The sequence below is a fragment of the Lolium rigidum genome, chromosome 7, assembly GCF_022539505.1.
Source record: "Lolium rigidum isolate FL_2022 chromosome 7, APGP_CSIRO_Lrig_0.1, whole genome shotgun sequence".
NCBI classification, from domain to species: Eukaryota; Viridiplantae; Streptophyta; class Magnoliopsida; order Poales; family Poaceae; genus Lolium; species Lolium rigidum.
The window spans coordinates 254,260,044-254,283,774 of record NC_061514.1 but is presented as its reverse complement, the minus strand read 5'-3'; the positions used below and the strand labels follow the sequence as shown (position 1 = coordinate 254,283,774).

Genomic DNA, 23,731 nt, shown 5'->3' with positions numbered 1-23,731 from the left:
TGAGTGCCTTGTGCACCTTCGATTCGTCTCGCTGATTGTGCTGTTCGGGTGGTGATTCTCAGAAAAAACTATTGTTCGGGTGGTGAATTTACCTCAGACATTGTTGGCGATTTTGATTTACGACTCATACATACTACTCTGCATATGTGCAGGTTGCTATAATGGTTTCAATTTTAAGTAGATGGCTCTGATGCTGCTGGAGTGGAGACATGCCACTATCACTATGGTTTGCTGCATCAAATCTCCCTCGATTGGGTATTTTGTTTAGCTCTCTGTATTTCCATTTGTTCTGTTCCTTTGACCAAATGTACCTTTTTTTCAATGCTAAAGTTTTAGTTCCAATCTACTGAGACTTTTAGCACTCCATAAGCTATTGTAGGAATATGCCATAAGCTAGTACCTCCCTGGCTCCATTTGTGTGTTCTCTCATTGGGCTATTTGCATTTTGGAGGCTAGTATACCACTTCGTTTTGCAGTTTGGATTTATGTGTGGTTAAATCCTTGGTCTTTGAGAATTGAGCCCTGGTGATTTTCCCGCACCACTCTTGTTTGTCTTCCACTTATATGGGATATATACAGTACACACAAAAAACTTATCTAGGATATGGGTAAGTAATTGTGAGCCCGTTCTTCGATATGTCTTCAAAGATCACCTCCGACCGGTTGTACATGTAGACGCCTTGCTGGCATGGCGGAGAAGCTGAGTTTGAGTTTTCTCCGAAGAAGAACGCAGGCTGTGCTGGTGGCTGAAGCTCCATGTCGTCCCTGTTCAACATGGAAATGATGGATGGAATGTCAGGCCTGTCGTCGGGGTCTGATTGGACACACAGCAACCCAATGTGGATACATCTTAGCGCCTGGATTCGGGAATGTCCTTCAAGTGATTGATCAATCATTTCTGATATCGTCCCTTTTGTCCAGCAAGTCCATACCTGTTCACCATCACTTTGTTACTTGATAATTTACTTCCAGACATGATAATACGGTTGCTGTGATATACCGATCCACTTACATCACTTAGGAGATTCACCGTGTCCGTGTCGGAATCATCAGAGCCGCAGTTCCTCCTCTTGGTTACAATTTCAAGCGCCAATACACCAAAACTGAAAATATCAATCTTTGGAGATACATTTCCATGTATAGCATACTCTGGCGCCATATACCCGCTGCAGAAGATTACCAGTTAGGCATAGAACCACACATTTTGATTTTTCCACTAAAATAAAACCCTCTTGTATGCATGAGCTTACTATGTCCCAACAACTCTAGTTGTCCTGGTTTGAGTATGGCCTCCTTCTTGCAGCCTAGCTAAACCGAAGTCTGCAATCTTGGGATCCATGGCATCGTCGAGCAGAATGTTGTTAGCCTTCAGGTCCCGGTGGATTATCCTTACGCTTGAGTCCTCGTGAAGATACATTATTCCCTTCGCAATCCCGAGAATTATGTTGTACTCTTGATCCCAATTTAGTGTATTTCTTCTGCTAGCATCTACTGCGAGATAATAACAGACCATCTTATGAACTAGATAAAAGAAACTTCAACAATTCCTCGCACTACCAATATGTACTTATCTAAACTATGGCTGGATTAAACAATGTACACAGGTAAAAGAATTGTCACTTCATAATGTGTCTATTCTTGGCATGCTCTGATGGATAATTTTTATCTCAATCATAGGTTTAAGTTTTCTATGAGACCTACCACCTAATATAGATTTCAAAATATAACCATCTTTTCTCAAAAAAAAAAAAAAATATAACCATCTTATGAAACATGAATTAGAAAGTGTAACTCAGAGAAAGTATGAGTTTTTAGGACATGGAGAGGTGAATGGAGCAGGGAGATACCAAAAAGAAAGTTGTCGAGGCTCCCATTCTTGATGTATTCATAGACAAGTAGCATCTCATTCTGATGCAGGCAAAATCCCTGTAACCTTACAAGGTTCTTGTGCTGGAGCTGCGCCAGAACCAGCACTTCATTGCGTATCTGATCTAGTCCCTGTCCAGTACTATCTATAAGTTTCTTCACTGCTATTTCTTGCCCATCTGGGAGGTTTCCCTGAAGAAGATTATTGTGTCAGTAGGAACACAGGCTGCCGGGGATAAGTTTCAACTGCACTCTTGTTTATTTATACCATATATACTGTTCCAAAACCACCTTCTCCAAGCTTATTCTTCTCCGAGAAGTTTCCAGTTGCCTCTTTTAGTGTAGGAAATTCGTAGATAGTGCACTTCCCTCTTGCCATTCTGTTAAATGCTGGTTGTACAGAAAAGAGAGAGATATCCATAAATTACAAATTTCAATGTCCAAGACTTTGAGTAATCAGTCACTTGCTCACCATTATCACGCTTGTTGGCCTTTCTTCTCTTCAAGCGAATGACAGTACAAACTGTAAGAATCAATATCATCACTGCAAAACAAGCGACACCTGCAGAGACCCCTGCAACTCTCCCTTTCCTCCCTGGATTGGAATCATTGGATACGTTAAACGCAGAATTCAAGTTGTAAATGATGTGAAATATGCGCGAGACAGGAAATCTGAGAAGCAAACCCGACCTGTTCCTGCTTCTGCAGTAGCAATTGAAGGCACGGTCGCTGGTGCTGGTGCCGGCGGCGCTGAAACCTTCACCATTGCGCTGCCTGTGTAGAATGGGTTCACGCTGTACCTCAGGTTGCACCAAATCCCAAGAACTCTCCCCCTGGGCATCCCTTCAACCACCACGGCATGGCTGCGATGAAGCCACTGAGGCAGCTCCGGCACTGCGCCGCCGTCATCTCTGGCACGCACTGAGCCAGCCCGTAAATCATGGGGTAGTGCGTCGCGTCGAAGTTCTCCTCGCCTGTGGCGAAGTACTTCTTGGTGGAGTTGCCGCGCGCGGTGACGGCATGGTCGACGGTCGCGTTCATGAGCGCGACGGTGGCGGCGGTAAACCAGGCCGCCGAGACCGTGAGGTTCTCCGTGTCCACGGTTGTCACTCTGACCGGCGAGTTCGCGCCGACAAAGTCGAGGAAGAGAAGCGGAGGACGCAGTCGTCCTGGTAGATCGTCACGTCCTTTCTGTTGGGGCACTCGCGCTGCGCTCCGGGAAACCCTGCCGCGACGCAGGCGCGGCAGGTTGAGGCGTTTGCATCGCCGCGGCAGAGCGCCAACGCGGAGATCAGGTCTGGCACCACGCCTACGGTGGCCGTTGCGAAGCCGGCAGGCGTGGCCGAGACATTCGCGGGGAGTGTCGCGGCGAGGAGGCCGAGGTTCGCTTGGTAGGTGCTGTTGGCCGCGTAGGTGCCGCTGGCGCATGTCGATGCCGCCAGCGGCAGCAGCATGATGACGGCCGTGGCGGCGAGAGCGAGGTAGCAGCCGAGCATGGTTGTTTGTGGCAGCAAGCGATGAAAGACTTCCCGTCAGTCGCGAGTTGGCTAGACAATCTAAAAACGGACAACATGCCATTCCCCTGCACCTTCCTCACGCTCTGCCGCGGCGACGCCAACGCCACGACCTGCTCCAGCTGCCTCGCCACGGCGTTCCAGGACGTGCAGAGCATGTGTGCCTACGACAAGGACGCTGCCATCTATTACGACCCCTGCGCCCTCTACTACTCCTCCAACGTCAGCTTCCTTTCCTCCTCCGTCGACAGCGTCACGTCGACGACGAGCCGCATCAACTACCAGAACGTCACGTCGGACCATGCTCGCTTCAACCGCCAGGTGGCCGCGCTGGTGAACGCCACCGCCTACTATGCCGCGTACAACTCCACGCGGCGTTACGCGGCTGGGGAGGCCGACCTCGGCGCCGGTGAGTTCCCCAGGGTGTACAGCTGGGCGCAGTGCACGCCGGACCTGACGCCAGCGCAGTGCCGGGGTTGCCTCGCCGACATCATTGCGAAATTTCCAAGGCTGTTCACTGACCGCATCGGAGGGAGGACGCTTGGGGTCAGGTGCAGCTACCGGTACGAGATTAACCCCTTTCTCAATAGCCCGGTGATGGTGCGGCTGGCTGCGCCACCGAGCTCGGAAGCGCCTGCGCCGGCCGTTGTGCCCACGGGTTCAAATTCAGCGGCGGCCGCCGGAAGAGGTGAGTCTGTGTACATTTTATCTTGACATCTGGTGTCATCCTTAAAACAGGTCACGCGCTGTGACCTTAACGGTCCGTTGGAAGATTGTTATTTTGATGTCTCATGTAGTAAAAAAACCAACCTGGCTGGAATGGGTTGAAGGCAAAGGGCTATATGAAGTCTTTTGTAGCAAAAAAAAAAAAAAAGGAATGACGTGTAACCTCATCACAATCATATGCATGATTGAGTAGATAAAAATGACAACATTTTCTTGGCTACCATTAGACCCTCACATGCATAAAACGCCACCTAAAATGTGGCGTAACTGAAGTTCAAGGTTAATAAAGCCATCAACTTAGTTGCACTATCATTCATCCATTTAAAATGGTCAGTACATGATATATTTCTTACTAACAAATTTGTGATAGTTGTAGAGCATATTTGTTTCTCATCACCAGGGCAAATAATGTGATAGAGTTATATTTCTCTAATTTTATACGCCGATGGGTAATCAGTTTAACAAATAAGCCAAACAAAAATAGTTTTTGTTTATCGACATATTAATATAATAAATAATCGTCAAAGTTTCAAGGTGAAGACAATATTTTAAAAAATGCAGCACATTTAGGTGAACTAACTAACATAAGAGGAAGAAACATCAGACCAAGGTATATCTCACAACTTATGTTGCCTAACTATTAAGGAAAGACATTTTCCATTCAGTTGTTCGGTTTTCTTAAAGTATGTGAGTAACCTCGCGCACTGATCTTACATCATGTAACAAACCTAGTTCTATCCAGTCATATCTTGTCACTTAACATAACACATGGGTGTTTGGAGAGATATAACATAGTAATCTATCCCAAAAACTTAAGATGGACAATGTGTCTACCATAACATTTGTGATATGTGTAAAGAATTTCTTTTTTCTTATCATATAGTAATAGGAAATAATGTGATATCCACGGAATAATATTTTTTCTATGAAACCCTTTACGCCCACTAAAAGACGATGCCCTTGTATTTGCCCACGGTGCTGTTTAAATTAAAACCACAATATTTCTTATAGATGAGAGAGAGTATTGCGGAAATTCAATTTGGCTCCCGGGTGCGTATGCTCCCTCTACCAAAAAAATTCATATTTCGAAGTGTCGAAAAAATTTGACAAAAAATTTTACATGTATATTTTCATAATATATGTGCGTTCCTCAAGTTTCACAAAAAACCAACATTTTCTGTGGTCTATGTAAAAAAGAGAAAATTTATCTTGTGAAAAGCATTATTTTTTGCACTGAAATTTGTCTTTTTTACACACATCACATAATAAGTTGATTTGTTAAGAAATGACTTTGTGAGCGTGTAGCACGTGAAGATGTACGTACAAATTTTTCGTTTCAATTTTTCTGAAGTTCAAATCCGTGTAAGATACATTTCAAAATAGTGGGAGCATATGCACCATGTTCCGAAACACCACTCCCGAGGGTATTGTTCTTATTCAACGTGGAAGTTTTATCTGACAGTACCCGTTTGTTTTCTACGTACACCGTGCAGGCAGCAGCAGGACGCTTTGGATCATAGCGATAGCAGTCCCCGTAACCGTGTTCCTCTGCAGCTTCTTGGCGTATTTTCTTTGGATCAGAACACGAAGAAGAAGAGGTTCCTAGTTACTAGAACATAGAACATGTTTCTTCACGTCGGCGATGGCGTTTTATGCATGTGAGGAGTTGGTGCAGGAGTTCTGGACGGAGATGGGTTACCCAACGCCGGCGTCGAGGTTTTGGGAGAAACCCGTCTCTCCCAGCGCAGGTATGGTTGACGAGTTTTCTTCCGTTGTGTGTAGGGACGATGAGGCGAGGTCTGTGAAGAGTTCCAACGACGCCGTTGCTTCTTCCCCTCGGGTTATCGCCGGGGCTCCGACGGCGGAAAAGAAGACTATCGCTGTGGCGCCTACTTTCCCCGTTCGGCGGCGTCCACGAGCTGGATCCTGGCGCGGTCCGTGTCCTCCGAGATGGATTACTCCTCTGCCGGTCTTCGGCCATTTTCTTCTCAAGGCTGGCTGGTCGCCGGGGGAAGATGGTGGCTCGCCGGCGAGCTCTTCGGTTCAAACTTCGGCGGAGGCGGGATCTCGGGAACGGTTACGATGGGGTGGGGCCCGGTTGCATGGCGCTTTCTCGTGGGCCGGCCTGGGAGAAACGCTGAGGTTTCTCTGGGTGGACCATCGTCTGCACGCAATCAACGCGCATCCACCTTCTTCGTTCGTCTCCGCCGCCTCCCCGTCACGACCCTGCTTCTCCGCCGCTGCCTTACCGCAGCCCTCGTCGTCCTTGTCGCGGGTTGATCCTGGAAGTGAGCAGGGGTCTACGTCGCCGTCGCCCCCTTCTCCGGAAGCGTCTCTCCCGGCCATCCCAGATTCTTCAGCTGCGTCTTCTTCGCGATCGTCATCGTCTGGTTCGCCGCCAAGACCACCTCTGCCTCCCGTCGCCGCGGCTCTCCTCTGTCGCGGTTGGGGGCACCCGGGCCGCCCCTCCTTCGCTGAGGTCGTGGCCAGGCGCCCTATCACCATGTCTGGGTCGCGCCCGCCCCCTAGGGCGCCGTTCCAGCCGCCGGGAGGAGGAAGGCCGGGGATGGTGCCACCGGCTGCCCGTCTTGGCTATCCTGCTGCGGCAGCGCGTCCCCAACAGCCGCTGTTTCGCCCGCAGCCCCCTCCGCCGGGTTACGCTGCGCCCCCTCCGACGGGTTACGTGGCGCCGCAGGGCCCGAGGCCGGCCTTCCTTCCGCAGCAGCTGCGTCCTCCGGCTCCCCAACCTCAGCAGCAGCAGTACAGCGCTCCTCCATCGCTCACGCCTCAGCCGCTGAACCAGGGGGTCTCTGCCCAGGAGCAATATTACCCGGTGGTGGGGTTGCAGCAGCCTGTTCCTCATCTTTCTGCACCAGCCATGCCGCAGCCGCAGCCGGGGGTGTTCGCGCCAGGGTCTGCTCCTAAGCCAAAGATGAACAAGAAAAAGAAGGTTGTTCAGCCGGGTGCTCATGGTCAAGGTCCCCCTAACCTTGCTATGCAGTCGCAGCAGGTTGCCAATCTTTTTGTTCAGGGACAGCAGCCGTTTGTTTCTTCTGATCATGGTGGTTATCAGCCTCAGTTCCAGAGTATGGGTTCGTCTTCGACCAATTTGCAGCAACAACATTTCACGCAGCAGCCAGTTCCGATCCCTCTTGCCCCAGTTCAGAGTATGCCGGTGGGAACGCCAGACATTCCTGCTTCTTCGGTGATCCCTTTGGTGGACAAGTCGCAGCCGCATGTTAAGGTTAAAAAGGCATGGTGTTGGAAATGCGCGGACCACTCTCATATGACCAAGGATTGTAAAGTTAAGCACTACTGTTATATTTGTGATAAGATAGCTCATTCCACGGTGCGTTGCCCTGTTCTTAAGGCTCCGAGACCTACTGCTTATATTGCCGGTTCTGGGTTGGCCGAGACTTTCTTCACGGCGTTGCCTGACGCGGTTGTTCGTGACGAGTTGACGCCTACCAACTCTCCTGTGGCCCGTGTGGTGGTTTCTGGTGATGCCGTGCCTGCAGAGTCGGTGGCTAGACAGGTAGCGAGGAGATGTTCTGATTCCCCGGGGTGGAAGTGGGAGGCTGTTGCTTTTGGAGAGAATGAATTCCTGGTTAGTGTGCCTTCTTTTGATGATCTCAACAGAATGGATGGCATTCAGGTGGGAGTTCCTGAGTCGACCTCCTCTCTCAGCATCTCCGCGTGGCAGTCGTCTGAGGTTCCACATAAGGCAGAGTTGGAGCAAGTTTGGCTGCATGTGGAGGGAGTTCCTCACACTCTGAGGCACTTCTTGGGTCTTTGGGCAGTCGGATCGCTGTTGGGGAAAACTTTGGATGTTGATCTTCTCAGTTTACGTCGCAGAGGTTTAGTCCGTGTGCTGGTGGCTATGCTTAATTCTTCGGTCTTGGATAGGACTGTTTCTGAGCCGGGCTCATATGCCATATCCGATGCTGTGGTGAAGATGAGGTCTTTTGAATTCCATTTTCGCAGAGAGTCAGCTGATTTTGTTCCTGATCCGGACTTTATTCCTTTCCTCTGGGAGAAGAGGAACGATGGAAATGATGAAGGTGGGGCTCATGAGGCAGATGATGATGATGCTATGGATACCACTGAGGGCCGGACTGATCCTTTACCTGCGGCTACTTCTCAGGGGCAGAGTGGTGGTTCTGGTGGGGCTGTTGGGGCGAGTTCTGGGGTGTCGCGAGTGGCTAGTGCTGTCATGGCAGTGACTCCGTTCAATAATAACCCGCAAACCTCGGTGGCTAAGGAGATTGTGGCCAGACTTCGTGAGGTGAGTCCTGAGCTTGAGAGGCGCTCCGCTCCTTCGGTGGAGTTTGTGGCTGCCACTCCTGTTGTTTCCTCCTCGAGCAGACCTCCAGGGAGGCCGGTGCTACCTGCTAGAGGGAGGATACACACGCTGGCGAGGTCGTCTTCGGGGGCATCTCGACGCGCCCCTTCGACGCCCGTGTTGCCCTCGCTACGGGACATAGCCGGTGGCACCTTGGAGGATGGGCGGAGGGTCTCTGACGACCCCGCCTCTCCTTCTTCCGGCTTCTCCGGCTGCGGAGCACCAGGAGGGTGTGACCGCGCTCTGGACGCCGCTGCGCCTCCGGTCGCCGAGGCCGTTGCCTGCGACCAGCGCGCATGGGCGCTCGCGACTACTGCCGTTGGCCGTCACGCCGCCGCTGCTGCTCCCGTGGCGACGGAGAGGCAGCTACCGGCCTCCGAGTCTGCCGCGGTGGAGAGGCGGTCTGGCACTGCTTTGGCGGCTGCGGGCGGCATCGGCGTTCGACGTGACGGGCATGGGACGCCCGCCGCGGCTGCCCAACTGCATCAGCAGCAGCCGGCCGTTGGCGGCCAAGGATGCGCCATGCCGTCTCCAAGCGCTCCGACGACTCGAGGCGGCGTCGACACTTCCTTCGCCCGTCACCAAGGGGGGGCCTGCACCATCTACTCCACCCCCCAAGGTGGCGGGCTCTCGTTGCGCTCGGTCTGTCACTCCATCGCGTAGGAGCACGCGGCATGGAGTGGCAGCAGACGGCGCCGAGACCACGGATGAAGACACTATGTCCAAGGCGATGAGGCGCAAAGCGGCATCAAACCTCGACCCCGCAGGTACTTCACCATGTGATAAATCCTTTCTTTCTTTTTCAACGCCTCAAATTTCTTCCAAGTTAAATAATCTAGGCGTGTCTTTGGGTTCTTCTCTTGATTTAGTTTCTGTTCGACTAAAGCCCTGAAACACATGGAGGTTGATAGATTAAATTATACTCCTGTGTTGAAGAGTAAGTCGGATACCTTCCACATAAGTGATGATGATGATGAAGCGTACGCCATTTCGGATGGCCAGCTTCTCTCACACATTTTAGGGGAGGTATCGGAGGTTGGTCTAGACAACGCGATGCTTAGTTCATGCGATGAACTTAGGGCAAAATATCGCAAGTCTAGAACTTCCTCTTTGAAGAAAAGTGCTTGGCCTAACAAAAAGGCAAGAATGTCCAAATCTTCTCATGTTTCCAAATGAATGGTATGTTTAAGAATAGCAGAGGTCTGAGTGACTTGGCTAAACACTTACACATTTCTGAATCCATTCGGGATCATGCTTTAGATTTTGTTGCGATCTCTGAGACTGGGAAGCGCCATTTTTCCACAAGCTTTCTAAACCGCCTTTCTGGTGGCGAAGATTTTGCTTGGGTGTCGCGACCCCCTAGAGGTCGGTCCGGGGGTTTACTCGTAGGCGTCCGAACTTTGACAATGGAAATATTGGATAATTCTGGTGGTGACTTTCATATAAAGCTTCACATTCGAAATAAATCTGATAATTTCATTTGGAGTTTAGTGTCTGTCTATGGGGCGGCCCAGGATGCCCTCAAACCAGCCTTTCTGCGTGAGATGGTTAATCTAGCAAAGGATAATCCACACCCTATTATCATAGGCGGGGATTTTAATTTGCTGAGATATCCACACGAGAAGAGTAAAGGCAGGGTCGACAGTCATTGGTCTTTTCTCTTCAATGCTGTCATAGACAGTTTGGACCTGAAAGAAGTATCAATGACCGGGAGGCAATACACCTGGGCTAGTAGTCTTCCCGATCCGACATATGAGAAGCTAGATAGAGTACTAATGGGCTCGGACTGGGAATCAAAGTTCCCTCTAGTCTCGGTACGTGCTCTTCCTCGCATCGAGTCGTTGTCGGACCATGCTCCCATACTTTTAACTACTGGGACTCCTTCTCCCTCGCGTAAACGTCCGTTCAAATTTGAACTAGGATGGCTACATAGAGAAGGATTCTCGGATATGGTTAAAAATGTATGGGACCAGCACTATGTCGCGGGCTCCCCAATCCAAAGGTGGAATAGCAAGCTTAGGGCTGTGCGAAAATACCTTGGCGGTTGGGCACGGCATATGGCTGGTCAGCTCAAACAAGAGAAACTCAGTCTCTCGACGTCAATTGATGATCTAGAGGCAATTGCGGAACTAGATTTAGATGTGCGCCTTGGCGCACGACCCCGTGAAGATCATGCCAATATTTATTTCGTATAACAGCGATAAAAATAGCAGCTAATATGAGAACACATTTCTTAGATTCCACTGGAAGCAATTAAGATAGAAATCATGAATCTCATACTCTTAGTTATTGAAAACAATAAAAAATTCTTATGATGTAAGTTGGAACATCTTTGGATCTCCTGATACTCAACTATTTGTTTTCGCTGCTGGTCTCGCTGCTTCTGGTGTTGGTTGCTGATAGAAGAAGAGAAACTGAAGAATCAGAGATGGAAGGGACTGACGGTAAGGTTGTGCATTGGTGCACGATCATGGAACTTGTGCCGATAAACAATTTGTATAACGACAATAAAATTATGTGAAAATTTGATAATGTGGTTCTAATGTTTCACAAAACAAAGTCAATAGGATGAAGCTAGGATAAAGCACATAAAATTACAGGCATAGTAAGAAACACATATTATAGTAGCAAACACGCGATCGCTATGTAAAGAGCAATAAAAGTAAGAAAGGAACAACAAAATCATCTTCTACATATGCAGAATCCTGGTGTGATACGTGCTTGAGGGTGTCGCTAGCAACCCGAGCAATAAGCTTCTCGTTCTAGTAGGCTATTTAATTGTACAATGTAAGTGTAAGCTCTAACAGATGCATATACGGAAGCAAAAAATAAGTTGTCTCAGCCTTATCTATATTCGGCTTTTTCAATTGCTATGTTGGCCGATGGGTCTCATGTTGGACGGGCTAGCCCACGAATGTTTTCCCATGCGTGTGATATGAATTCCGAGCACGGTGCCAGCCTCGACCAACATGGTGGTGTTGTGCCCGTCTGTTTGATGAGTCTCGGTGGCGAAGGTAAGAGGAGTTGTACTTATACACATGTTACACATATATGGTTGAGTTAGCATTCAGGACATAAAAGGCTGCCATGGTAATTAAATCCGGGTAAAACCCGGTTGAAGGCTGTACTCGGTTTTTCTAGATTAGGGGTGAAACTTGATCCAATTCAATTGAGGGTTATAAGGAAATCTTCTACCGAACGACGCAAATGGACGCTGAGTAATCGTTTGTGTCCGCGCGGTCAAAAATGAGTCTAGGATCAGGCTCAGTGGCCCGATGCATAGTGAATGGCCTATCCAGAGGACGCAAACCTGGCCTAAATATGCTCGGATGTGTCTCCGCGGTCGCTGCACGGACGCACCGAGTGTCTGCTCACGTCTATCGGACTTTTTGTCGAGCCCACCTAGCAGTGACCTAGGCTCGATAAGTCTTCTCAGGCGCGCGAGTGACTGGCACCGAAGCATCGCTTCGGCAGTCTGCGCCACGTTAATGGCGATGCCTCGCCTGCCGAGCGGCCATCGTCCACCTCTGCCAACGAAGTAATGACAATGCCACGCGTGCTGCGCTCCCCGCCTGCCTCCGGTGTATATAAAGGGGCGCACGCATCTCATCTCCTACCACACAAAACCCTAGCCGCCGCACAACCTCCACCATAGCGCCGCCTCCACACATCACTCAGCCTTTGCCATGAGCAGCGCCGGGCGTGGCCAGGCTACTGCACCTCCACCTCCCCCAGTTAAGAGCTCCGATGAGGAGTTGGAGGACGACGAAAGCACATACAATGTCCTCGACGCGCCATGGACGCGAAGTTCATGGCTGATGCCGAGCGGGAAGAAGAGGAGGAGCGGGCGGCCCACGCGGCGTTCGACGCCGAGATGGAACGCTGCACGGAGACGGCCGCCGCGGAGGACTACTCCTCCGACATCGATTGGTCCTCTGATGACCCTAATAGTCCTACCCTAGAGGAGAGGGCGGCGGAGCAGAGGGCGTTAGTCGACTCCTTCAAGACGCTCAAGAAGGCTGAGGATGCCGCGAACGAGGCGCTGCAGCAGCGCCTGCTACAGGACGCGGCGGCTCACCGAGCTATAGCGGCCACACGGCGGGCGACGGAGAAGCAAAGGAGTAAGGGACGCAATGATGGGTCGAATCGTCGGAAAGCAAGTAGCCTAGAGCTTGTTTCTCCTTTAGTTTGTAGTACATTATGCTTTTTACTTGGTGAATAAAAAATATTATTGGAAAAAATAGGTCGCTCCGCTGGGAACTCACCAGACGCAAACGGATGCACGGTCGAAATATGTCCGCGAAGCGACGCTAATGGTCGCGCGACCACTTGGTTGGAGATGGCCTAAGGTAAACTTTGAAGCAAGTTTAGGGGTAATACGGACTTCTCTCATTATTTAATTATTGGCTTGTTACTTGGCTTTTTCTAGGGAATCGTTGATGAGCTTTTTGTTTGCTCCGTAGATGCAGGGCACGTGGTATAGGTGTCTGTATACGTGTCTGGCGCTGGCAAGGAGGCATATCCTCCTCTTTTCCTCTCTTCCACGATGTATCAACTGGTACCTGCTGAATCACGACCAGGCGGCGATTGACTGAAGAATCGACGAGGCGCGACCACTGATGTTGGAGGCTGCTGGAAGAGACGTCGGCGCCTTTCGTCCTGATGGAGTGCATGCTCCCATATCCAGCAAATGTAAGCTCACCGTCAATTAATCAAGCGTATATCAGTCTTGTTCTTGAATATCAGTGCTTTGCCCTGGGGTTCTCATAAGTTTCTTCTGCCACAAATAATTCGGAGTGGTTTGGATCATGGGCAGAGCCAAGGCCCGGCATGCCCGGGCAGATTTCTCCTTAAATACTACTGCTAAGTGAGGCACTAAGCAAGATTTCTTATGGGACAAGCACTGAGGAAGCTAATTTTACTTACACTTTGCCCGGGCTGTAACAATGAGCTAGCTCCGCCAGACATCATTTTTCTCTGCTAAGAATGAGAATAAGTATAACGATTTTTTTCACTTGAGTGGATGTGTTCTTTTTCTAGGTAGATCATTAAATCTGAATTTGTGTGCACAGATCTGACAATAGTACACCGACAGTGAGCAAGATGGTTGCAACCATAGGAAACGAGTACAATTGAAAGAGGAAAATATATAAAAGGTAGCATTGATCAGACTAATTGATTAAGCCATATACAACATGAATGAAAGAGAATAGGGAAAGAAAATGGTAAACCATAGACATAACAACAACCTGAATTCATCGTTTCCTGCAAGCAGAAATCCCAAATCCCAGGGGCCAACGATGGTGAATTCGGCAGCTACTATATTTTCGTTTCTAGAGGCTTGGTGTCATGGCATAATTTTGTACCTGTAAATATGAGTGCATTCTTACATGTGTGCTGGAGGAGGTCTGAAGACCCAATGGGCACAGGAACACATGAACACCACCCATGAAAACCTAGAAAAAATTATTATATTACTTATTTTACAACACACTGATAGCAGGATATATAGGTAGGGGTACTATATGTTACTTTTGGCGACTGAACCTAGTGGATTAAATGCACAGAAGATGTATGTTCGGTCTGCTTCTATTCTCTTATCTTCTGTTTGTGAAGCTAGATTGATCTGGTGATATAGATAGAAACTTGTCATTTTCTGGGGAAAAAAGAAAATAGACTGAAGCTAGTATGCTGCAACACCAATGTGTAAGCTACTTGATTGAGGCTACTTGAGATACTTACATGGTAGTGTTAACTCGAACCTTCTTTCAGTCTGGTCTATGCAGTTAGCTGGTGTGGATCCCTTCATTGTATTTTTCTAGCATAGAAACAAAGTATAAATGTTTTTTCGGTAGAAGAAAACTGCCAAGATTCATATGAAAAAAGAGCATATAATGGTAGTTTAATTCTTTTAATCGATGTTGGTTATATAAAAAATTCCTTGTTTATAGTAGATAATAGGGTATTTAAGTAATATGTGGTTTAGAAAGATAGAAACACCATTAAATCACTACTTGTGATGCTCAATGATTGATAACAGTTTATATGGTAAAATGTATCAGATTAAAGAAAAGCAAAGATTCAGAAATCAGTTTGTCCGTGGTAATAGTAGTAATGGCAGAAGTAATGTTTAACTTGGAAGTCTGGAAATGGTGCTGAATAAGGAAGCTAAAAATAACAGCTTGCTTCCTGAAAATATTAGAAGCTAAAAATAACTTGCATAGAGGATAAAAATATAAGGCGAGTCAAAAGGGAAGTAAAAGTGATATCATTGCAGCTTCACCGTAAAAGATCACCTCACTTCGTCGTGTTTGCTGGTCTCTATTCTCCCAAATCTGGCCAATACATGCAAGGACTTTCCAAGGATGAGACTTGCGTGAGACATTCTTGACCAATGAAGTATGCAAGTTGCTTCTCTTTTGATCTGCGTAGGAGTAGAACTTATTATTATAACTATATTAAAAAAAGGGATTATGAAAAGAGTTGAGTGCCTAGTTTCATGAGCCGGCCCAGCGATGATAATGTTGGGTTCTCTTACCTAATGGACCGAGCTACGCTGGCTAGGTCGGCCCATACGTGTTTTATTTATCAATTATGGATGGGTTTTTTTATTTTGTTTATTTATATTTTCCATTATTAGCTCTTCCTACCTGAACCATTTTCCTCCCCACAATGATAGAGAAAGAAGATGACGGGATAGACTGTAGAAGAAGGGGTAAAGGTCGATGTGGCGCTGTTGTAGGCGGAGATCTTACACTTTGGACTTGAAGGCCAAGCTGCATATGTCCCTCGGAGTGACCACCACGACCCAGCTTCGACATGGTGGTCTTCCAAGCGACGCACCCGTAGCAGAAGACAAACAGAGGAATGGCGCCATGGTGCTTTTGTAGGTGTGCCCTACTGTGAGGACTTCGTTTCTTTGACAAAGAGGCGCCCCAACGGCCCTTGGTAGACGCCAGATAACCGGCACGCTATCCACTGGAGATTCGGTGCTCCGGTATCACAAATCCTGTCAATTATACGGAAAGTCAGTCTTCGAATCAACCATTCAAGTCAAAAATGTGAGCTGGCCTTCTGCTAAAAGGTATGTTCCTCTTTAATGAGTAAGAAAAGGCATATTTTATCTACATGCCCCAGATGATTATATCAGTTAACTCAAAATTCTTATTTCTGAGTTAAAGAAAATAACTCGTGATCTTTCTAATTTGATGGAGAACGACACAATTTTCTAGCACCCATTTCCTCCTATGTCTCCCCGTAGAATTTACCCTAGCCGTATTGGCAAGAAAGTTGAGCCAAAATACGCCCCTTGCAACCTTGCTCTAGTATGCAATTTCTAAATATATACATGAATCATCCCATGGTAGGTTTACATGGGATTACCAGTTTCTCAATCCAAATTTATTTATGCATCAGAAATTTTTGACCTATACAATCTATAGCCTACCGGTATGTGGTGAGATGCCTTGCTGTTGACCACGATATTAACCCACATGGAACTCTACTCTTTGGCCTGAAACAAAGTGTTAGATTTAGTCCCTAATTCCATGGAATATGTTCAAATGATGTTCAGCTACATCTTTCGCATGTTGGTCACAATAGATGTAATAATGCAAACATATCGGTAATCAACTTATTGGTGTGGGCTTCTCCGGCAATCAGAAGAACATGTATATAAGATAGATGCTCTGAACAGACAAACCTCCGTCAGTGACACCAGATGCAGATACAACCAGAGACTCAAGTTAAAAAAAAACCGAAATTGTAGCTGTGTTTCCATACGTATGTATCTATCAAAATAATTAGAAGGTTCATTTAAAAAAATAAAGGTTATGACATGTTACATAAAAACAAATGAGATGCGACAAAGAGTTCATTAACCGAATAAGAAGGCTCACATTTAAGATAGCAGACCCTCTCGATTCGACAATAAAGACAGCTTCACGGGATTCGGACTGGACCAGAAAATAGAGTGGAAATTCAGATATAAATACATATTTGCTGAACAAATACAGTAAGAACAAAGGATTATATATCAGCTTACACAATATCAGCAGGTTAATAAAGAATGATTTAAATTCATTGGGATAAGAGCCTAAGCAATGGTCATAACAGATTACAAATGAGTAGCCTTTCATACTTTTCAGTCCCAATGTTCAACTACAAACGCTTCAAACAGAAATGGAACATAACTGCATTTTAGGCTCTTGTGAGCCAAGTTGGCGCAAACATCGCCCAAGAACTGGACTATAAATATTTTAGAGACTCGTGGTTCTTTTTTCACAAACTAAGATAACAATGTACATGGAAATTAACCTCAGTGCACTAACACGAGAATTTGGACATTAGCTCCCAACCAAGATATGTGATATTGGCCAGCTATTAAAAATCATGTGAGAAAAAAGAGGCTACTGGAATTCTTTATTCCATTGTAGGCACCGTATATAAGGCCTAAGAGATGTATCCCCGACTCTCTTTCCTCTCGTTATCGGCTTGATGCACTTGTGATCTGCTTCTCACACAACATCTTCGATGAGTCATTTATATCTACAACTCGGAAATATATTGGCATCTACCATCACAGCAAATATGCTCTCCTCCAACCAGAGATTCGCCGTCAGTATCATCAATAAGTATCTCGGTACTGATTAGAGTATATCCTACAAAAGAACCAAAGCTAGACAGATGCAACATGAGAATTCCAAATACATGCTGCAAAAAATATGTGTTCAGAAATAATGCAGAGACCACTTGAACATAAGAACAATAAAGAACTTGACATACACATGAGCAAGTCTAAGCAGGGATAGAACAAATCCTAACATCAAAATGAAGGAACAAATTTGACTGTTCGCAAGCGAGAGCGAGAGCGAGAGAGAGAGAGAGAGATCACCTTGTTCCTCATCACAAAAATAATCCGTATTTAGAGCTGCACCATCTCTCTTCAAATTATTGACTTCATCGTGAGATTTAGATTGCCAATAAGAAATCTTGTTCCATTTCTCGGCAGTGATCCATCCGATGCTTGGAAGGACACATCCTCCTGATGTCCCTTCAGTAAAAGCTTCTGATCAACTATGAATGTTTTATTCGCAAACTCTGTGGATTAACCTTTCGGAATCATTTCACACCAACAACAGGTAGAAGGAATCAATATTTAAAGAATGAGAACAGGCAGCGATTAAAAAATTCAATACTCGAAGTAAGACAATGGATCTTAACTTTAACTTCAAAACTGAGAAGATTTATCAGGTTGAGTGTTTCTCCAGTAAAGGAGAAAGATCCTGCAAGATAAATCAATCAACAAATCAAGTACACCACAGTAGAAGGGAATGTGGTTAAATCATGCATCCAACTTTTGATAGGACAATCCAATGCAAGCTCTTGTTCCCAACAGATATCCCAAACAAATTCAGAAGAGAGATCTTCATGGTACTGCAATTGACTGTACCCATACTAAATATTATGAACATGTTGATTAATACTGAACAAAGTATAAACAGGAGAAATAATTTGAGAAAAGGATATCTATTTAGAAACAGGCTAAATATTATTTTTTTTGCACTTGTTACTCAGGTTACAGCTAATTCACCAAGATGGTTGAAGAACCAGGGCAAAGTTTGGAAGAAACATGGGCAGTTGCTTGATCAAAGAAGAGAAAGAGAGAGAACCGTGAGATTGAAGAGGCCGCTGCCCGTCTGGGGCATATCTGGATGCCGGCAAGCACGAATCCTCTGGCATCGGCAGCGACCTTCAAGAGAAGACGGGGCGCCGTGGGGCCGTATTCGCCGGTGAAGTAGGCCAGGATGTCCATGCCGACTCGTCCCTCCAGATAGTCCGCCACATAGGGGCGGAGATGCAGGCGGCCGTGGGCATCGCCGGCGGCACCTCGTCATGGAGCTGACACCTGGCGGCGACCTCCTCTCCAGGCTGTCGCGCGACGCGCCTTTCTTCATCTCGCATCCGCGCTCATCTACTGCCTAGCGCCGGCGTGACCCACCGCGACGTCGAGGCGGCGGCGCTGCTGTAGCCGGCTCAGCCGCCGGAGCTCCACCTGCGGCAAGGAGATCGACGGCGGGGAGCGGGAGCGGCGGCTGCAGCTGCGGGAGCGGGAGAGGCGGCGGCTGATGGATCCTGGACGAAATCGATAGGGTTTGGCTTGGCAACCGATGCACGACGCGCCAAGGCCGGGCCGGGCGGGCTTCACACGACCCGTGGATAAAACATGGGTCCGTGGGAGGGCCTCGCTGCCCTGGACGAAATCGACGGCCGAGATCCACCACCAAACAAGATCCAACGGCTACGAGGCTCAAATCGCTGTGAAGCCCCCTATGGGGGGCATCATATACAACGTTAGATACAGAAGGTTGACGACGCATGAACTTGATCTTAAAAATCAATACAATGCGAAGTTAGCCGGAATATTACGCGAGGAGGAACTCAAGTGGTACCAACGGTCAAAGGCTCAATTCTTGTTGGAAGGGGATTCAAATACGAGATACTTTCATAGTGTTGCTAATAGCAGACACAGAAAGAAACGTATCTATTCCCTTATACAAGATGATGTCGTGATCGAGGGTCAGGAGCAATTATCGTCTTACATTACAACCTACTACAAAAGTTTATTTGGTGCCCCTGAGGATTCTCATATCTCCTTGGATGAATCCAGAGTAGATGATATACCTCAGGTGTCCCCTCAGGAGAACGATATCCTTTCCGCTCCGTATACGGAGGAGGAGATTAGGAAAGCAGTTTTCCAGATGGAACACAACAAGGCACCGGAACCGGATGGCTTCCCAGCTGAGTTCTATCAAACGTTCTGGGATACTATAAAAAAGGATCTCCTAGATTTGTTTATAGAACTGCATGATGGACAACTTGATCTATTTCGTATTAACTTTGGGGAAATAATTCTCCTCCCAAAGGTTAACGACGCGGATCGTATCCAGCAGTTCAGGCCGATTTGTCTTCTCAATGTTTACTTCAAAATTTTCACAAAGGCTGCTACTATTAGACTTAATTCTGTAGCCGATCAAGTGGTGCGTCCTACTCAAACCGCGTTCATGCAAGGTCGATACATCTTGGATGGTGTCGTGACGTTGCATGAGACGATACATGAGATGCACCGCAAAAAGTTGAATGGGGTTATCCTTAAAATCGACTTTGAAAAGGCTTACGATAAAGTCAAATGGTCTTTCCTACAACAAACACTTCGGATGAAAGGTTTTTCTCCGGAATGGCGAGCTCTAATTAATAACTTCATCTCGGGCGGAAGTGTTGCCATCAAAGTCAATGATGATGTTGGCAAATACTTCCGCACACGTAAGGGGTTAAGGCAGGGAGATCCGCTGTCTCCAATGTTATTTAACATTGTGGCGGATATGCTTGCTATTTTAATTGAGCGAGCTAAGGTAGATGGCCAGATTGTAGGAGTGGTACCCCACTTGGTCGATGGGGGTCTATCTATTCTGCAGTATGCCGATGATACAATTCTATTTATGGATCATGATTTGGATAAGGCAAGAAATCTGAAACTAATCCTCTCAGCTTTTGAGCAATTATCTGGTCTAAAGATAAACTTCCATAAGAGTGAACTGTTTTGTTTCGGTGATGCCCAAATCGTGGCCGACCAATATGCCGAATTATTCGGTTGCGGGTTAGGCTCCTTTCCAATTAGCTACCTAGGTATTCCGATTCATTATCGGAGACTTACTCTAGCTGAATGGAAATTAGTCGAGGAAAGGTTGCAGAAAAGATTGAGTAGTTGGAAAGGAAAATTACTATCTCTTGGTGGAAGATTGGTACTCATAAATTCGGTACTCACAAATATGGTACTATATATGATATCTTTCTTCCAATTGCCAAAAGGAATTCTTCATAGACTGGATTACCTCCGGTCAAGATTTTTCTGGCAAGGAGATAGTGAAAAGAAAAAGTATCGGTTGACAAAATGGAGCGTTGTATGCCGTCCCAAAGATCAAGGTGGACTTGGTATCCATGATCTAGCGCTTAAGAACCAGGCCCTGCTAGGTAAATGGCTGGCTAGGTTCTTAACCGAGGACGGAGTATGGCAAAACTTGTTGAAGAGGAAGTATGTAGGCTCCAAAGCGTTGTCTCAGGTTTCTTGGAAACCCGGAGATTCATATTTTTGGGCTGGCATCATTGCTACTAAGAAGCACTTCTTTCCACATGGGTCTTTCTCCATTCGCGATGGTTCGGAAATTCGTTTCTGGGAGGAAAAGTGGTTGGGGTTAACTACACTCCGGGAACAGTATCCAGCTTTATATAGGATCGCACGTCATAAGGATGTAACCCTTCAAAGGGTGATGGAAACCTCTCCACCATCTATGACTTTCAGACGTAATGTTGTCGGTCCCCGCTTAACCAGTTGGAATGAATTGCTACAGAGATTAGCCTCGATCAAATTGGTCCAAGGGAAAGACCTATTCCGTTGGGAACTTACCAAGAATGGTAAATTCTCAGTAAGGTCCATGTATGAAGCGTTGATTCAACCTATTCAACCGGTTTATAATAATAAAAAGATTTGGAAATTGAGGATACCACTAAAGACGAAGGTCTTTGCCTGGTACTTACGTCGTGGTGTTATTCTCACAAAAGATAACCTTGCAAAGAGGAACTGGCATGGTTGTAAGAGATGTGTTTTCTGTCAAGAGGACGAGACAATTAAACATCTTTTTTTCCAGTGTCGGTTCGCCAAAGCTATATGGTCAATCATTCAGATAGGATCTTCCTTATACCCTCCCCGTAGTGTTGCGAATATTTTCGGCAACTGGCTAAATGGGTAGAGGTTAGGTTTAGGAGTCTTATCAGGGTGAAAGCGTTAGCCGTTATATGGTCGCTCTGGCTATGTAGAAATGACAAGGTTTTTAATGACAAGAATTCTTCTCTTATGCAGGTAATCTACCGATCTACGGCTATGCTCCGTTTATGGTCGCCACTTCAGCGATTGGAGGACCGCGACCTCTTTATGGAGCTGTCTACACGATTGGAGAATTCGGCCAAAGAGTTTATTATCCAACATGGGTGGCTGCATAGTCTGAGGATAGCGGCTCCTCCACCTTGATTTGTTCACCTTTGTATGAGAACTATATTTTAGTTGAACCTTTTATGTTCGGTTGTATCCGTGTACGGTTGTGTGCATCCCAGCTATGCAGAGGCCGGGTGTATTACGTCAAACTCTGAAGTAATAAAACGCCCTTTTTCGAAAAAAAAGAACATGTTTCTTATGGTAAACGTTGCCTTGCTCTTCGACCGCGATCTCGTCACTAACAGAATGTACAATTTATCAGTGATTAATATCTCGGGGAGGGTGGGCATACCGATCATGTCCATGGAGATGGAGCAGGTGCTCAAGCTATGGACAATCGAAGAGAGCGACTCCGAGTTCTCGCTCTACAATTTCGACCAGATCGCAGATGCCACCGGGAACTTCTCTGACGACTACAAGCTCGGTCAGGGTGGCTTTGGCACCGTTTACAGGGTACAGTTCGTACACAAACCAACCGTTACGTGTGTGCCGATTTATACTGCATTACGGATCAAATGTAAGTGGTGTGTTCTACTTTGTTATTTTTCCAGGGGGAGTTGAGCGGTGGGCTTGAAGTCGCAATCAAGAGGCTCTCCACCTGCTCGGTGCAGGGGCTAATGGAGTTCAAGACGGAGATCCAGCTGATCGCCAAGCTCCAGCACACCAACCTGGTCAGGCTCCTCGGATGCTGCCTACAGGCCGAGGAGAAGATGCTCATATACGAGTACATGCACAACAAGAGCCTCGACTGCTTCATCTTCGGTACGCACGCCATTCATCGATTCACCATCGAGCCTCGCGTTTTCCTCTGCAACATCATATCGAAGAAGATTCTCTGAATTTTGTCCGTTGCTCATCTGCAGACAGCACGAGAGGGGCGATACTGAACTGGGAGCGGCGGTTCTCTATAATCGACGGTATTGCACAGGGGCTCCTCTACATGCACAGACACTCTCGCCTGCGAGTAGTGCATAGGGACCTGAAGGCAAGCAACATCCTCTTGGATCGCGACATGAACCCCAAGATCTCCGACTTTGGTTTGGCCCGGATATTCTGCTCCAACACCACCGAGGCCAACACCACCAAGGTCATGGGCACACAGTAAGTACTACCGTGGATCAAATTTCTCTGCACGCTCAAATGTACTCGGTCTCTAGCTTATGATGACTGAATTTGTTTGTGCATTTCCCATCAGTGGATACATCGCTCCCGAGTATGCTTCGGAGGGTCTCTTCTCGACCAAGTCCGACGTTTACAGCTTTGACATCTTGCTTCTTGAGATCATAAGCGGGAAGAGGACTCCAGGCTTCTCTACCAGCGCGGCAAATTCTTCAATCTCACAGGATACGTAAGTACATACAACAATGTACCATGAGGCTCACTTAATTACCTGCAACAAGAAAACTGCACTACAATAGGCTGAAACCTACAGACAGAAGCGGCCGGTAATCACTGCAAAGTTGTTTATCGGGACGAGATGATCGACCTGGTAATCGGGACCGGCTACCCACTGACCGACGTGATGAAGTGCGTCCAGGTGGCGCTGCTCTGCGTCCAGGACAGCGCCGATGACCGGCCAAACATGTCCGATGTCGTCATGATGCTCGGCAGCGAGGGATTGACGCTGCCGGAGCCCAGGCAGCCGGCCTACTTCAACGTCAGGATGTCGAACACCCTGCAGTCAACCGGTTCATTTGCGAGTCTTCCAACATCAGCGACGTCGCCTTCACAGACGGTAGATAATACTGCAAGTGTAGGCGCTTAAAATCCACTAGCAATGATTGGTGCCGCGCCGAGCTCATGGATCCATACTAGAATGTTACCTTTCCAAGGAGCTGAACAGCTAGATGCTTAGATTGGTCATAGTGCTAAATATACTACTATGTAGTAGTATCGGGCATATGATACTTGTGTACTTCCTCCGTTTCATAGCATACGGCGTAAATCTTCAGGCGTGATTATTAAGAAGTCGATTGACAGCAAAATTCTTTCCAGACTTACCCCTAATAAATTGCGTGATCTTTTGCTTTATTTTCTCTCTAATACTGAACCGTTTCCTCCTTTCTCTGCTGCATGTGCGCATGCTTTCCATTCACTCCTTCAGTGCTCCTCAACCTGTATGCGCCATGCGCCACCAATGCCCAGCGCGGCAATTAGACTACTCATAGTGGGAGTAACATAGCTAGTAACATCACACATCTTAAGACATTTTGATGACATGACATGCGAATAAAT

At 47.1% G+C, this 23,731-nt stretch overlaps 2 pseudogenes; one reads left to right on the top strand and one right to left on the bottom strand.

Moving 5' to 3' along the window:
* Window positions 1–304: 304 nt before the first annotated feature.
* On the bottom strand, window positions 305–3,362 carry LOC124672657 (annotated as a pseudogene).
* Window positions 3,363–3,437: 75 nt separating this feature from the next.
* Window positions 3,438–23,239, top strand: LOC124672656 (annotated as a pseudogene).
* Window positions 23,240–23,731: the final 492 nt, after the last annotated feature.